We start from the raw sequence: 6,000 nt of genomic DNA, 5'->3' as shown, positions 1-6,000 counted from the left end.
TCCCCCAACACCAACCCCCAATTAAGATCCCTTTAATAAAATCATCCCAGATGAGAGGAGGCGGGGAGGGAGGGGGAGCCAGAGGCTAAGGGAGGGCTGTGGGAAGGGGCCCAGCCTGGGCCTGCCTGGCAGACAGATTCACCAGGGCTTTGGGGACCTCAGGCTCAGGATCCCAGGAGCCTCAGAGGTAACCTTGAGGGCAGGAGAAAGGAGGAAGATCCCAGGCTCTAAGCAGGCATGGGCCCCAGTCATTGATCTAGTTGATCTAGCCATAGTAGATCTAGACCCTGGAGTGGTGCTGTGGAGGGAGCCAAACCTTCTAAGAGGTGGTGGGGAAGGAAAAGGACATTACAGACCTGGGGAAATAACGTGGACAAAGGCCCAGAGGTGGGAGATGGCATGGCTTGGATAAGGGACAGCTAGAGGGCCGAGCTGACTAGACTGGAGAATGGATAAAGGGGGGTAATTGGAAATAAGGTAGAAAAGGCAAATGATAGGCAGATGGTGGAGAGCCTCGAATGCCAAACTGCAGATTTTGCCTTTCATCTTGGAGCTGTGAAAGAGAGGTGTGACAGTACTCAGCAATACTCTGAATGGTCACTCAGGAAGCTTTGGGGCCATAAGATTGGAGTGTGGAGAGCCTGGAAGGGAGCTGATGGCCCAGAGGAGGCTTGATGGGAAAGTGCCGGAAGGATGAGGCTTAGTGAAGGGAGAGATAGGTGAGGGAGAGCAGCCAGTCAACTCAGATTCTAAACTGGGGCTCCAAGAAGGATCCCCTCACTCATCCCTCATGCATGCATGCATTCATTCATTCATTCAAACATATTTCTTACAGGCCTGAGGTGCGCCTGGGGACAACTCAAGCCTTGGTCTGAATTGTTGGGCTACGAAGGCCAAACCAAACTGTCCCTGCCTTTGAAGGACAGTCACACTGTCTCCTGAGTGAAACGAGCTGGACGAAAGACCGGCAAAGCCAATAGGACGTCCATGCAACGAGGGAGGCTCCATGGGACACACTTCGTTTAGGAGGAACCGCATGAGCCCGGTCTTTGGAGGGAGCTGAGGACTGCCAAGATGGAGGTGAAGAGGGACACCATGCCAGGCCTGGCATCCATGGAAAGAGCAGGAAGGACAGTCTGGCTAGCCTGAAAAGGAATCAGGAGACCTGCTTGTGAAGGAAGGCCTTTAAATGCCAAGGGGGGAGATCATACTTGATCCCAGAAATCAGAGGCAACCCTAGAAGATCAGAGCTGAATCCTGGAGGCAGAGAGACCAAGAAAGGCATAGCCATCGCCCAAGGAGAAGCCGCCCAGGACAACCGCTCTAAAAGCCGACACCAGGCTTCCTCTGCTTGGGGATTTTGGACTCTGGGAAGGGGATAAGGCCCTCACTGCTCACTCACACTCCCATTCTGCAACTGAGGAAGAGCTTCCCAGAATGTCAGAGCTGACAGTGCCCCAAGGCACTCCCTAGATCACCTCTACTCATTATACAGATTGGAACACTGAGGCCCGAAGAGAAGATCATATAGGTGGTTAGCCATAGAACCGGAATTCCAGTAAGCCCAGTTTCTGTCTTCAAGCCCAGAAATGCTTTTTCTCTTCTGTTATTACGAAGTTCCCTATTTAAATGGCTGATGAGCAGGAGAAGCAAGGGATGCTAGGAACTCTGGGCATGTCATGGCAGCAGAGTCAGGGAGAAGGCTGAGGGCCATGGCCTCCAGCAGCCAGGGCTAAGGGGGGATGGAGGTGGGGATCAGGGAATGGAGGAGAAGGGAAGGAAGCATGATCAAGTGGAGAGAGCAGGAAGCTCGCTGTTAAGAAGAGCTTGAGATTAGGGGCCAAAGAGCTGGGGAACAGTTTGGGCTGACCCTCTCCTCCCTGGGCAAGTCACTTCATCTCTGTGAATGAGTGAGTGAGTGAGTGAGTGAGTGAATGAATGAATGAATGAATGAATGAATGGAAAAAGCACTTAAGTACTTACCATGGTCTAAGCACTGCTAAATAATGAGGATAGAAATGGAAAAATCAAGACTTTGGTTTTTGCCTTCAAGAAGGTCTGTATAAATGGAGATTTTGAACCTTTGACTTCATTCCCCAGAAGTCCTTAGTATTTCCCAGAATTCCCTATACTCTCTCCTGCGTCTCCACCTTGGCAGGATCACATTATTGGTATTTAACTGGCGGTAACTCCTCCCACATCCTCTTTTTGGGCAACAATCAGCAGTGATGGTGGTGAGTGGGGATGGCTGAAAATGGCTGATCAGTCATGGGCACGTGGTTTTTATTTTGTATCCTCTTTATTCCTTGATTTCTAACAACCTTTAATAAACCTCATAAAACATAATATTTTTATTATTAGAGATTATAAATTTAATTCCTATGGGTCACACTCATTTGGGAGAGCTATTGCCTATAAGAAAATTCATCTGAGACTCAGTTTCCCTATTTGTACTTAATTTTTTTAAACCTTTGCTTTCTGTCTTAGAATCCATATTTAGTGCATCTTCATATTTAGGATGGCTTCTAAGAGCAACAAGGGCTAGGTCATCAAGGTTAAGTGACTTACTCAGAGTCATACAACTAGGAAGTAACTGAGGCCAGATTTGAACCCAGGCCCTCCCAACTCCAGGCCTGAGTTTTATCTCACTGCCCCTCACTAGACTTTCTTTTGATAAGTCTTTGAGCTCACTGGGAACTTCTTGGCTATTGTAATAGCCCTCTAATTCATCTAATCTCCTGTGCTAGATGCACCCTCCACACAACTGTCAAAATTATAGCCCTGAAATACTTGAATGGGCAGCTAGGTGGCACAGTGGATAGAGTCCTGGGTCTGCAGTGGGGAAGACATATCTTTATGAGTTCAAATCTGACCTTGGACACTAGTTGTATGACCCTAGGCAAGTCACTTAACCCTGTTGGCCTCAGTTTCCTCATCTGTAAAATGAGCTGAAGAAGAAAAAAGCCAACCAATCCAGTATTTTTGCCAAGAATGGGGTCATAAAGATGTAACTAAATAGTTTTAAAAAATACTCCAATATGGTATTGTGAATACCTGTGGCCTCTAGAATAAATCCCAGAATCCTCAGGCTGCCATTGGAAGCCCTCTGCAGGGTGGTTCCTTCTTACCTTTCCCATCAGGTTTCACATCACTCCCTTCCTCATCGTCTGTGTTCTGCTCACACCTACTTTCCAGCAGCTCAAGGGAATTCCAGGCATAGGAGACATCCAGGGAAAATTCCCAGACTAGGGAGACGAGTGTCCTAATCAAGAGGATCCGTGGCAAAGAGGCCAGTGGCATGGTATGGAAGAGATAAATGTGTCCGACATCTGCAGAAGCAGGAAGAAGCCAGGTTATGGAGGGCTTTAAAAGCCAAGAAGAAAGGGGCAGCTGGGTAGCTCATTGGATTAAGAGTCAGCCCTAGAGACAGGAGGTCCTAGGTTCAAATCTGGCCTCAGCCACTTCCTAGCTGTGTGACCCTGGGCAAGTCACTTAACCCCCATTGCCTAGCCCTTACCACTCTTCTGCCTTGGAGCCAATACACAGTATTGACTCCAAGACGGAAGGTAAGGGTTAAAAAAAAAAGCCAAGAAGAAGGCAATAGGGAGCCATTGAGGTTATTCAGTAGGGGAAGACCTGATCAGATCTGAGCATTAAGACTTTGGAAAATCATTTGGGTGGCTAAATGGACTAGGGTGGGGCAAGACTTGAGGCAGGCAGACTTCCCAGCAGCTACTGCAGTGGTCCAGATATGAGGTGCTGAGGGCCAGTTCTGGGGAGGACAAAGTCAGTGGAGGGAAGGGATGCTGGGAGGTTAATAATTCTTTTGCCAGTGGGAGCCCAGTGCTCAAGATCATACTCTGGAGGCTGCGGTTCCCCATGTGGATGTTGAACAAACTTGTTTCTGAGCATGTATGATGGAAGGTCCTGCTCTCCTCTTTGAAGCACCTTCAGATGTTCTGGAGCCTTTGGGTAACTACAAAGCAGAATTGAGAAAAGGGCCCCAGAGTCTGATTGGACCTTCCTTTTTCCCAGAGGTGTTTGAGGCAATAACTTCTGTAAGTCTCCAGGTAAGAAGAGAGGCGACACTCCAGCAGCAAAAACATCCTGCTGTCCCCACCAGAGCTGCCGAGGTGGCCTCCAGGTCTTTCCTGCTTGGAGGAGATGGCAGCTTTATGAGCTTCAAGAGGCTGAAGGAGTGAGCTGCCAGATTTCCAGGACCTGGAATCCATCCCAGAGTTTGTTGGCAGCCAAGTCTAGTGAGGAAGAGAGCTCTGAGGATGTGCCTTTGGGATCCAACCCAGCAGTTCAGAGACAGGGAGCAACTCTCTCTAATGGCCAAACTAAATTTGGAAATAAAGTTGGTGAAATGAATGCTTCATAGCAATGCTTTGAAGTTTGAGCCCATTCTCCCCAAGGACGGAGATACTCGAAGGAGGGAGTGCCCCAGTGTGGGAGGAAATGCTGTGTGCTTTGAACTATAACTTCTCATAAATTTCCACTTGTAGGAGTTACTGAATAATTGGTGACATTAATGATAAATACTGGTTTGATCAATGGCTTAGAGATCCTGACAGCATTTAGTGATTGGTGTTATAAAGAATACTCCTGAATGGGGGCTTAAGAAAATAGCATTAAAAAAGACATCTCAGAACCTTTCAGGATTCTGAGAGGATCTAACCAAAAAATAAATAAGAAAGAAGTAAGGGAATTTTAGAATGAAATTTTAGAAAACTTAGAGTTAATAGATATCTGGAGAAAACTGAAAGGGAACAAAAAGGAATATACCTACTTTTTAGCAACATGTGGTACATATAGAAAATTGACCATTTACTAGGGTTGTGATGGTGAACCTATGGCATGTGTGTCAGAAAGGGCACATGGGGCCCTCCCTGTGGGTGCACCTGCAGTTGCCTGCCAGAGTTTGTTACTAGAAAGCCAGAGGGACTAAAGCAGAGCTGTTCTCCTCCCCTTCTTCATGTCACTGAGGACATTCCTCACTTCCCCTGCCCCTCTGCCCAGTAGCCCAATGGGAGTGCTTCCTCCCTCCCCTGTCTGGGGTAAGGTGCTAGGGTGGGGAGTGGGGCTCACATACTGCATGAGGGTTCAGTGCAGATGGCAGCCTGTTGAGTCTATGGTGAAGTGATTCCCATGGTGGGGTTGGAGAGGAGCTAGGTTTGAAGGGAACTTAGCTCACAGTGTGGCACATAGCTGGAGAGGAGCAGAGCTGGAGGGAACAGAACCCTCAGCCACTCTCCTCCCCCTCTCCACACATGCCTCTCATCACCCAACCCTCAGCCTAGCAGCCCAATGGGAGTGATTCCTCCCTTTCTGCCTGGGGAAAGGGGGTGAGGTGGGATGGGATGTGGCACTCAGTGTCTGGAGGGGGTGAGCATGGCACTCGGTCTAGGGAATGCAGCACTCTGTCTCTAAAAGGTTCACCATCACTGGACTAGGGCATAAGAACTTCACAGCCAAATGCAGAAAGGCAGAAATAATAAATGCAACTTTTTCAGATGATAATACAATAAGAACCATAATTAATAAGGGTTCATGGAGGGACAAATTCAAAATTAATTGGAAACTAAATAATCTAATTCTTCAAGCTGGTGGGTCCAAGGGTTCTGAGAGGAGACAGAGATAGTTGTCCTCTGGGAACCTGACCAAGTATCGGTTCCAGACTTCATCTACGTGAGGGTAACTGTGGTGTAGTGGAAACCCTGGAACCCCAGCCCTGCAGGAAGTTTTGTGTGAGGGACACGCCCATCCCCCCTCTGTACAGTGAGAACAATGATCCCATTGCCATCTACAACGTGGGCTTATGAAAAGCCACTGAATGAATGAATTTCACTTATGAAAAACCCTGGATGAAAGTCTGCTTGCCACTAGCTTATTCTTGGCAAAGGGTTTGTAAAGCTTCTCAAAGCCCTCTGGGAAATGGGAGTCCTCTATGGTGGGGGCAGGGAGCTGGGTAAGTGGGCTAAGGCATGCCACCCACAG

This window comes from Monodelphis domestica, chromosome 3 (genome assembly GCF_027887165.1).
Source record: "Monodelphis domestica isolate mMonDom1 chromosome 3, mMonDom1.pri, whole genome shotgun sequence".
Classification (NCBI taxonomy): domain Eukaryota; kingdom Metazoa; phylum Chordata; class Mammalia; order Didelphimorphia; family Didelphidae; genus Monodelphis; species Monodelphis domestica.
This window is presented reverse-complemented; position numbering follows the sequence as displayed.